The sequence below is a fragment of the Eurytemora carolleeae genome, unplaced genomic scaffold (genome assembly GCF_000591075.1).
Source record: "Eurytemora carolleeae unplaced genomic scaffold, Eaff_2.0 scaffold2432, whole genome shotgun sequence".
Classification (NCBI taxonomy): Eukaryota; Metazoa; Arthropoda; class Copepoda; order Calanoida; family Temoridae; genus Eurytemora; species Eurytemora carolleeae.
In genome coordinates this window covers 1-11625 of record NW_019398319.1, presented here as the reverse complement: position 1 = coordinate 11625, position 11625 = coordinate 1, and the positions used below count along the sequence as shown (strand labels likewise).

The 11625-nt window shown below is 39.9% G+C and overlaps 1 long non-coding RNA gene across 1 annotated transcript; it reads right to left on the bottom strand.

The window, feature by feature from the left end:
• Nucleotides 1–8040: 8040 nt before the first annotated feature.
• Nucleotides 8041–11625, bottom strand: LOC111717220 (uncharacterized). Its single transcript, XR_002768719.1, has 4 exons — nucleotides 11596–11625; nucleotides 10743–10794; nucleotides 9612–9749; nucleotides 8041–8138 (listed from the first exon to the last, which is right to left on the bottom strand). It is a non-coding gene; the product is annotated as an uncharacterized LOC111717220 (long non-coding RNA).

Here is an 11625-nt window from a genome sequence, read left to right as displayed (position 1 = left end):
AGATGAAGGGGTCCTGGTTGTTATGCATGCAGGCACGCCTATGTACAGGAATTCTTTTCTCCAAGCAACCCTTGGGACAAGCTTTGGGGGTACCATTGAAGTAGGTAGCCTTGCACTTGTAGTTCTTCTCATGGGCTTGGGTACATGTGAAACAGAGGTGATTGTTGGTGATCAATTTGAGGATCTCAGGTGAACTCAGCTTGCTGGAGCCACAGGATTTGGTGAGGGAGAAATGGTGGTCTTCAAATCCAATGATTGTACACATGGCGCAGGGCCTCGGAGGACGATTTTGCTGCAGGTCAGAAGAATGTGGAGGCTGAGGTATAGGTTTGGAGGCTGCTTGTCTAACTACATTGATCCCTACATTCAAGGGAGTGAGGTTGAGGTCGTAGAGAAAAGGAGTGGATCAATAATTCTTCTCCAATTTGTCCACAAGTGGCTAGAGGTCGGACATTGTATGGACACTGTTTGCGGAATCTGGAGAACTGATCGTTGAAAGACGGTCTCACTTCCATGGGCAGGCTCTTCAAAATATTCTGTACCAGAGACTGGGTGAGTGCAACGCTGTGAAGATTCTCCTTGTTGTGGAAGTTCTCCATGATGTTCAGGTTAGCCTGCAGGGTCTTGATCTCAGGGGAGAGGTCTTTGGCGATCTCCTGGATTGACTTGTAGCGAGGGAGGAGGTTGAATACTTGGTTGACGTCTCTCCCGAAGATATCAATACTTCTGAATTCTTCAATTAACTTGGTCTTGAAAGTAGGCCAGTCGATGATGTTGTTGAAGGGTCCTTGTTTGGCAAGGGGGATGGCTTGGAAAGTGAGAGCCACTTTAACAACATCTTCAGCTCGGGTCAAGTTAAACCTGTTCAGGATGTTTGACAAACAGGGGTAGAAATCCGCAGATATGCTGCTCCAGGTTGGTGTATCAAGCTTAGGAGGTTTGAAACTAGCACATGGTCGGAGGTTGAGCTGGGAAGGGGGGGGGGGTTGGCTGAGACAGTGGTGTGAGCATTGATTATGTCCTCTGCAGTTTGATAACAGGTGGCGAGGTCGGAGTGGTCGTAGGCGAGGAATTCCAGATTGGTTTCCAGTTGGTGAATGAATTGTTTGGACAAGGCCTTATGGGCATATATTCGGTTCTCTATTTAATAAAACAAGACATTCGTCTAAAGCCGGCCAAACGACTTGACTGATTGGGCTGAATTTTTTTGTAGACACTCATGGGTGGCCGGGGGGTGTTGTTGGCTAAAAATTTGATTATTTTTTTTTCTCAGCATTTTTTTTCTTCTAAGTTTTGTTTCCACAGGCAACGACAGGCCCTTCAGATAGTATGTTTATATTATTATTATGTCATATGTCATGTGACATCAAATTTACAATTATAGGACATCTAAACATGTTTTTAGGTTTTCATGCGTTTTTTCCATCATAAATAAATAATAAACTGATGAAAAATTCGTTTCTCTAGTATGGATGATTGTATATATACAAATTACAAACAACTATAGTTGGTTAAGTTGTTAAAAAATCTAAAATAGTCTGATAACTTTGTATTATTTTAAGCTACATATCTAAATTTAATTATTTAAGCCCCTAAAAGATGGTGTTAACCATTAACTTTAAGACCTCCGTGTAATGTTGTCTTCAACTTAAAATCCCCTCTCGGAGACACCAAACCAAATAATTTCAGCCCCATTTCTTTGTTTTCCGGGACGGAGCCTAAAACACTTTCGTTTATTGTGAAACCATTAAAGTTAAACAAGAATATTTTCATATGAAGATTTAGTGAATTTCGTTAAATATTCAACTGTAATTTATTTCAGAAGTTTTAAAAACGTATTTCAATACTGATCAACAATAAGTTACCCCTTTATCATCCGCAAATAAATCGTAAGATTTTTTCTATTATTAATATTTATTATAACATTGTACAACTAACCATGACCTATAATTTTAACTGAATATATGCCCTTAAGGCTTTGTCCAAACAATTCATCCTCCAACTGGAAACCAATCTGGAATTGGCCACTCCGACCTCACCACTTGTTATCAAACTGCAGAGGACATCATCAATGCTGACACCACTGTCGCAGCTGTCCCCCCTTCCCAGCTCAACCTCCAACCTCGTGCTAGTTTCAAACCTCCTAAGCATGATACACCGACCTGGAGCAGCAAATCTGCGGATTTCTACTTCTGGTTGTCAAATATCCTGAACGGGTTTAACTTGACCCAAGCTGAAGATGTTGTTAAAGTGGCTCTCACTCTCCAAGCCATTCCCCTTGCCAAACAAGGACACTTCAACAACATCATCGACTGGCCTACGTTCAAGACCAAGTTAATTGAAGAATTCAGAAGTATTGATATCTTCAGGAGGGACGTCAACCGAATATTCAACCTCCTCCCTCGCTACGAGTCAGTCCAGGAGATCACCGAAGACCTTTCCCCTAAGATCAAGACCCTGCAGGCTAACCTGAACATCATGGAGAACTTCCACAACAAGGAGAATCTTCACAGCGTTGCCCTCACCCAGTCTCTGGTACAGAATATTATGAAGAGCCTGCCCATGGAAGTGAGACCAACTCCAAAAGAGGGGTCTAGGCCAGAGAGAGGATACAATTAGGCCCAAAATCCAATCTTTAGGCCCATATTTTAGAATTTGGGGCGAAGCCCCCCAACAACAACAGAAATTGGGGGGCGAAGCCCCCCCAAAAAAATTTATGGGCCTGAAAGCAAATTTTTGGGCCTAATTTTAAATATTTTACCAAAATACCTAATTTACTGCGACTTTTGATTCAAATATCTTCCAGCATAAATATCTGAATAGCAAATTAGCCTCTGCAACCACATTCAATTTCCATTAAAATTTTTTAAATGCACACATTTTTTTTACAAAATCTGTAACTTTTTTGTATTGTTTTATATATATAAAACAAAGAGAAAATGTTCTTAATTGATATAGATTGGTACGAAGCGATCTGAAAGCTTATAAATTATAATATTCATTTGTATAGAATCCATAATTTGTTCCAGTTTCTACCCAAGGGAATAGGTTCAGACATCTCCATGTTTTAAACTTTAGTTTACTATAATCAACCTTGATATATGAGGTCTGTGAAAAATTCTAAAACTCATGAAGTAATTTTATTCTTACTTTATCCAAACAATGCCTGGCTGTTTTCTTTACCAATTAAGATCAACAATTTTCATTCGGCCCAAAATTAGGCCCACAATTTCCTTAGGCCCAAAGCAATTTCATTCGGGCTGTTTTCTCGTTTTGGGCCTAAAGATTCGGGCGGTTGGCAACACTGAGTGAGACCGTCTTTCAACGATCAGTTCTCCAGATTCCACAAACAGTGTCCGGACAATGTCTGACCTCCGGCCACTTTCTTATTCCTAGCCCAGTTTGTGGACAAATTGGAGAAGAATTATTGATCCACTCCTTTTCTCTACGACCTTGACCTCACTCCCTCGAACATAGTGATCAATGTAGTTAGACAAGAAGCCTCCAAACCTAAACCTCAGCCTCCGCATTCTTCTGACCTGCAGCAAAATCATCCTCCGAAGCCCTGCGCCATGTGTACAATCATGGGATTTGAAGACAACCATTTCTCCCTCACCAGATCCTGTGGCTCCAGAAAGCTGAGTTCACCTGAGATCCTCAAATTGATCGCCAACAATCACCTCTGTTTCACATGTACCCAAGCCCATGAGAAGAACTACAAGTGCAAGGCTACCTACTTCAACGGTACCCCTAAAGCGTGGCCCAAGGGTTGGGATAGGCGTGCCTGCATCCATAACAACCAGGCCCCCTTCCTCTCGGTCTCCAAGGTCAGCACCGACAAGTCAGTTTCCCTGGTGGAGACCATACTCCTGGGCAACACTCCAATAGGGATTCAATATGACACAGGTTGTCAACTTAGCCTTATTTCCAGGTCAGCCCTCTCAACCATCCCTCAATCAATGTACTCCCTTGGGAGTTCATCTCAAGTAAAGATAATGACCTATGCTGGCGAAGGCAAAGTTGTACTCACCTCTACAGTCAAACTGAGGATCCAAGGCAAAACTCTGAGATTGTCCACTTTAGAGGAAAACCTGAACAATGGCTCCGCCTTCTGTTTCACCATCCCAACCAAGTGGAGGGCTTTCACAAAAGTCATCAACGTCAAACCATGATGGTCAAGTGTCCATCCTGCTAGGGAGGGATAATCTCCTCTCCTTCCCCACCGAGACTGAACAAGATCCATTGGGTATGGCCCTTTATCGGAGTACCCTCACCAACAACTGCATGGTAAACGGAGCTGTCCCTTCTAACTCCATCACTTGGTCCGAGGCTCCCCTCGCCAACACCGTCAACACCGCAATCATCAATGCTTTGTCAGTGCAGGATGTACAAGATCAACTCCTCCTCCTCACCTCTGCAGAAGATTCAAGACACCTTCCAATTGAGAACAGCTCCTCAAGATCACCAAGGAGAAGAACATCCAGGCCATCATGGACAACACTGTTGTGGACCCCGTCAAGGGCAAGGTTCAGGTTAATTGTCACTACAAACCAAACCTTCCAAGTCTCGGCAAGAATTATTTTGGTGCAATAAAGAGAATCCATGCCCTACATGTTAGAATTGCTGACAAACCTGAAATTGCGGCAGAGATGGATAAATACATCAATCAACAAATCAACAATGGAAATTACATTGAGATTAACCCTGAGGAACACAGGGACCAGTATCAACTCCATTTCGTAGCCTACAATTTTGTTGTGTCTTCCAACAGCTCGTCCACCAAAGTTTGAATGACCACAGACAGCTCCATGCGCACTGAGACTGGCCTCAGCCTCAACGACGTCTCCCAGCCGGCCCCAGGAAATGTTCCCAACATGAGAGGAATCTTGTTACGCTCCAGATGTCACCCTCACTTTGCAGTTTATGACATTCAGAAATTCTTCAGGTCCGTGCTCACTTCTACCAAGGACTCCTTCCTCAGAATAATGTGTGTTCCATCAGGTTTCTTTTCCAGCGCTCCTACTCTTAACCCTACCTGGAGATATTTCCGAGATCAGGCGATCCCTTTCGGCGACAGAGCATCTGGCGACTATGCACCTTGCGTGAAAGTTGCAACTGTCAAGACNCCATCATCCTCTGTTCTTCCATCACCTCGGGTGAGATTCCCACCAGGTCAGTCAACCTCGTGAGATTTTCCCCAGATAATTCTTCCGGGAATATATTTTGAGTCTTCTACATCACGAACAGAGCCTTTCCACAGTTATCCGTGCTCTAAACCTCCTCCACAAGGTTTGCAGATCCTGGAGAAATGACCCCAATCGAGAAAGAATTGTCCGGGGAGAACCTACTGCTACCTGGAGTTCTATTAAATCTTCCATCATGTCCTCAGTCCTCAAGTGTTTTACCACGAAGTCGGAGCTCATCATTGCCAACAACAAGATAAACACCTCGTCATCCAGCTGGTGGACGGGGTATATTATGTGTCAGACCGCAGCTTCCGATCCAGAATCGGGGTTCCTCTTATCTGCAAGAAGACTATTCTTGCCAAATGCATCCTGAACGATGCTCTCTGATCTGGGTTACGGTAGAGATGTCTCCATGTACTTACACACATTCAGACCAGTTTCTTCATTCCTGGAGTTCGTAAGATGATCACTGCTCTAAAGAAATCTTGCCCTGGATGTATCAAGCTGAACAAGATTCCATTCGCAGCATTTGAAGCTGATGTCCCTGACGTCCTCAAATCCATCCAACCTCCTTTCTCCTACTGTCAAGCTGACATCTTCGGACCTGTTCTTGCACACAAAGACGATACCAAGACCAAGAGATGGATCCTTGTAATCCTCTGTCTTTCCAGTCGCGGGGTGCATCTGGAAATCCTACATAACTACAGTGCCCAGAGTATCACCAGAGGTTTTAATAGAGCCTTTGCTCTGAGAGGCACCCCTCGCACCATCTGGATTGACGCTTGACTGAACATTGTCAAGGCTGGCAAGGACTTGGTCAACACTGAGATGAAGGTCATCTCCAACCTCAATTTGAAATTTACGTCTATCGAGTTCAGAGTTACTCTACCCAAACACCATCCTGGTATTGGAGCTGTTTAAAGAATAATCGGTTCCATCAAGAATACTGTCACCAAATCCCTCACCAGACCACACCAGCTGATCATGGATGACAAGGAACTGCTTACCTGGACGCATGGAGTCATTGAAAAACTTAACAACAGACCACTGATCCTCGGAGCACCACTTGGCATCACCCTCACTCCCAACCACATTCTCCAAGGGTTTCGAGAGTGTTTCGGAGACGAGGTCAACCCTACAGCATCCATCAATCAACAAATCTCCAGGCGGAATGTTGTCCTCAACTTGTTCGTCTCATTATGGGAACAGGAGTACATCAGACGCAAGTTCACCATCACCTGAAAGAACCAAGGCAACCTCTCTCAGGTTGGAGATATACTCCTGTTTAAGAATGAACCTATATACAAGAACCCGCTCTCAGCTGCCAGAGTAGAGCAGCTCCTCTGCAGAAAGAACAGAGACGTCTACGGCGCTACTATCAGCTAGCGTTGTGAAGTAGGTGGACGTAAAATAGTAGTGGACAGACACCTCAACCAACTGTACTCGTTCATGAACCTAGAAGCTCAGTGTCCTCAAGAAATGGTACCCAGCCTAACCTCGGACTCCACAGAAGCAAGGAATCTAGCTCCAAGTTCCAGACCGGAGCCCGCACAGGACGAGATCCTCGCAGAGCTCAAGGAGATCAATCAATAGAACTAATACAAACATAAACGCAGGAATCAACTATTTAAACATTTAATTTCTTCCTTATTTTTTATTAGAAAACAAACTGGAAAACGTTTCAATTCAAATTACTTAAATTTCCCTAGAAAACCTAAATAAAAAACATTTAAACTAAAGTTTGACGTTGACACAATCACTTGCGTTTATTTATTGAATCAATAATGACCTTTTCTGTCTTAATTACTCCTCGCATTTTAATTCTTTATTTTAATCATGTTCGAGATCTCAATACATTCTCAGTTATTATTAATTCCCTTTTTTTTTAACTCTCTTCGCAACCAAATTACAAAGAATGTACACATTTACTCCATTGTTTAATCTCATCAATTATTAGCCAATTAATCACAGTTTTAATTAATGTACCTAGTATTATTACATCTGTTGATTTCAATCAATCAATCTAGTAACCATCAATCATTCGAACTACATGTTTTAAACATTGTTAATGGTAATGTTTTCATTGTCGTATGTTATCCTAACATCCTCAAACCCTGCCTGGGGCCAGTGTTAACCATTCACTTTAAGACCTCTGTGTAATGTCATCTTCAACTTAAGTCCCCTCTCAGAGCCACCAAACCAAATTATTTCAACCCCACATTTTCTTTGTCTCCGGGGACGGAGCCTAAACACTTTCGATTATTGTGAACCATAAAAGTTAAACAAGAATATTTTCATATGAAGAATTAGTGAATTTCGTTAAATATTCAACTGTCATTTATTTCAGAAGTTTAAATAAAAAAACGTCCTTCAACACTGACCAACAAGAAGTTACCCTTTATCATCCCCCATTAAATCGTAAGATTTTTTTCATTATTAAGATTTATTATAACATTGTACAAGTAACCATGATCTATAATTTATGTTATTTTTTAGGAATTAAAGCTTTTGTTATCGATTTCTTGAGACGGGGTTACTCTGTTGTGTGTGTTTGCGGCCAACCGGGAAAGATTTGTCAATGGAGAATAAATATCCCTGCACCAGAATTCCGACGGGCCTATTATTCAAGTTTATCTGGCGGGTTGCTGTTATCTGTCAACAATCATATTTATAGGCTATTGTTGTTGACATTTATGATTTTTAAAAATCCACCAATTTAAACAGAGACATTTTAACTCATTGGAGTACAATGAAAAATGGCAGCTTGAAGATTAACAATTCAAAGCCAAAATTGTTTCATAGAAATGCTTTTAAAGCCCAATGTTATATTTTTACTAACATAAATTGTACCTTATTGCTACAGAACAGTGTCGTTGTCTTGGAAAACTTAGTTTGTTGGTTAAAGTTGTCCAGGTGTTGGTGCTGACATTGTAACGATCAATTACATCCAAGCTAGAACATTTTTAAGAAGAATATGAACAAAAGTTTTAAATTACTTGGTTTTATATAATTAAGGCCACAAGCTGTACCATAACTGACTAAGTAACAAAAAAGAAAATACATGGTGTTAATAAACTGTGATGGAACAATTTGATAAAAAGCTGAACCTGCCCTTTCACGCACCTCTGACCCTTTAGTAAAAGTAAATTTAACCTAAAGTCTGACTGCGTCCACCTTGTTGCACCGGCTAGTCCTATTCAGTGTCTGCTTTATTTACCCAATATCCGGGCGATACAGTACAAACTGGGACCGGAAAGGTTGACCCGGCTCTGAAATTCAAATGTACCATGGCTGCCCGTGCTTTTTGGTTTCAAAAATGGCCTTATAAAACCTTTTTTGAATCTATTAAGAATGATAAACAATTAAAAACTTTTCGTCATTATGGATAAAACCGATTCCCCAAGAGCGACATGCTGAAAAAATTTGATGGGAATGGTTATTCCATAATCCTTATGGAATCCGGAATATTCTTCCATGAAACTCTTTTCTGTATGTTATTCTTAGCTCTGCGCAGCATCTTGGAGGTAGATTTTTTCGATGTTAGGATTTTTTTTTATCAGGACAAGCCACAGCGCTCAGCCCCCATTGCAGACTGCCTCGCCTCAGATTGCTTAACCTAACCTTCGGGAAGCTGCCAATAGGGAAAATGCTTTTGGCTAATAACCTAACACCGATTGTTTTCTTAATTCGGTCCAGGGGCATATCCAGCTTCTTGATTAGCACCGAGCAAAACTTGTGAGCAAGGAGGGGGTGCGAGGAAAAACCATTTTTTTAAAAACCCATGTATTAGTCTGTTTTTTTTTTACATTTTTGGCCATTACAACCCATTTCAGAGAGCCATTTCAGGGAGCCATTTCTGATTTTTTTAAAATTGCATTTTTAAAACATTCCAAATAGAATACAATTTTGCTTCTGTAAAATGATTTCTGAAAAATGTCAAAAAATTTGACACTCTTACAATAGTTTTGGTGTCGCTGTAATGTAACTAAAAACTGTAACTATAATGCAATTCTTAAATCGTAAGAAACTTAATTATCTAAATAGGAAAGAATCATATTCAATTACTGAACAGCGTTGGCTAAAACTTAAAATTGATGAAAAGTAATGATTTATCAATAAATTAAGAAATGTTTAGTCAAAAGACCTTAACGTATCTGCTAGAAAACAGTTACAGTTTTCTTTTAAGTTAGTTTCTTAAAAAAAGGGGGGGGGGGGGTCAAAAGATACTCTTGACCCCTCTTTTTTTTACACCCCCTCTGTATCAGCACCTGATTCGGTCAATAAAGCTTCAGGAAAAGTTTCGATAGGTCTTTACGGATCCAAATTGATCTTAATAAATGAAACACCATAGTTTTGCTTAAACCATGAACTACTATGGATTCTTATTCCTATATTAAAAATAGCTGTTAAAAATTATTTACTTACTCTGTAGTGGTGAAGCCACCAGCCATTAGAATAACATTTCCCAGCCTTGTCATACTAGCATATGATCTTTGTAGGGGCAAACAATCTTTTTCTACTTCCCAGGCTGTTGTGGACTCAAAATTTGTGCCGAAATGACAACTAAAAAAACATTCTTCAGCAATACATATACAAAGAATTTTAACCACATCGCTGAACCGGCAAAAATCGGCACCAATTGAGCTGAATAGAATTTCAAGTGCAACCCACCATGTTTGAACCCCGTCTTAAATTTGAGACGGGGCTCACATTATTAATATTCGGCCTCAGAGGTAGTTTTCAGAAGTGCAGGTTTCTAGGTCCTGCAGTCTAATGTTTATCCTTTTATAAAAATGTGGTATGATGACAGGGGACAGGGATTAATAGGCTTTTCGCAGAATGATAACATAGGGTTTGCAGAACTTATGCAAGTTCTTGTTTGATGATGAGATATATTATAGTATATGAATAAAAATCAATAAAGCAATGCACTGAGTTTCTCAAATATTCAACGNTGTAGCATTGATGTTTGAAAGCTTGGTAATCGAGGTCATCCCACTCAGGCATTTCTGCTTGATCATTGTTCTCTAATGTGGCTTGTTGGAGCTTTATCTCCTTTTCTCTTCAAAGTCTGTGATGGAATTTTTGTGGAGCCAATTTTTTTTTTAAATTATAATTTAAACTGCAATGCAGAGTTAACTGTTGCATCACCCAGTATTGGTATACTTCTTTATATATATTTTGCTTTTCTGTCTGTCTGTTTGTCTGTCCGTTTTTATCTGAGAAATGTCACCACGGCTAAACCGATCAGGTCCAAATTTTGTGTGGGACCTCACATGACCCCAGGGAAGGTTTATGGACGCTCAAAATTACAAAAATGTGTGTCCAAAAGTTTTTGATTTCTGTAAAATGCGCAAAAAAAGTACTAATAAATCTGCGAACATTAATTGTTTTTGTTTTATATTGTACAAAGAGAAGAAGCTCACAGATAAAGCCACAATTAAAATATTTAAAAGAAAATGGGCGCGAAGCGCCCTGAAAACCCTGTATCAAATAAATTGTATCAAAAAAATATTTTTAGAAAATATGATGATGTAAATGTTGAAAGTCTCCTACTTGTTTTCATTACTGTTGTAGATATAGGTAATTCCGTCAAGCACTTCAACTCCTATCAATATTAAACAATTAAAATATCTCAATTTAACAAAAAAATTGTAACTGATTTAAAATTCGGTGATGGTGATGGACCAAACCTCTGTAGAGTAAAAANTGTATTATTGTTTCTGTCACAAAGATTCCATGTTTTGCCTTCTCACCCTCTATCCCCTTTACGCTTACTTTTTTTTCTTATCCTGATTTATCCTGATTTATACTTTGGAAAATTAAAGATATTTCAAATTAATCAAAATTTTCAGGGTGTCCCATGAAACATGACAGTAGCAAAATATCCCGGATGTCCCATGAAACATGACAGTAGCAAAATATCCCGGGTGTCCCATGAAACTTGACAGTAGCAAAATATCCCAGGTGTCCCATGAAACATGACAGTAGCAAAATATCCCGGGGGTCCCATTGAAACATGGCAGTAGCAAAATATCCAGGGTGTCCCATAAAACAAGAAAGTAGCAAGACGACTTTGATTTCAATTGTGACATTCAGTTGTGAAAAAACTGTCACATGGGAAATAACTACAAAATGCTCCTGGTTCTGGCATTTAATTCAGACTTCAATTTTGTTAAATAAAACCAAAATTTGTCCAAAATTCTTCATATCTCCAGTAATAATGTATTGAAAGCACAAAAATACCAGACCACATTTTAGAAATGCCAAAACTAGGGATATTATTTGGTTATTAAATCTAGAATTTACTTTAAAATTAGGTTTACAAATAAGTGTCGAAAATTATTTCAAAGATCAAAGACGACCTTCAAGTCGTCTTCCTACTGTCATGTGTCGTATATATTTCTACCTCCTCGCACAAAGAATCCAATATCAGCTG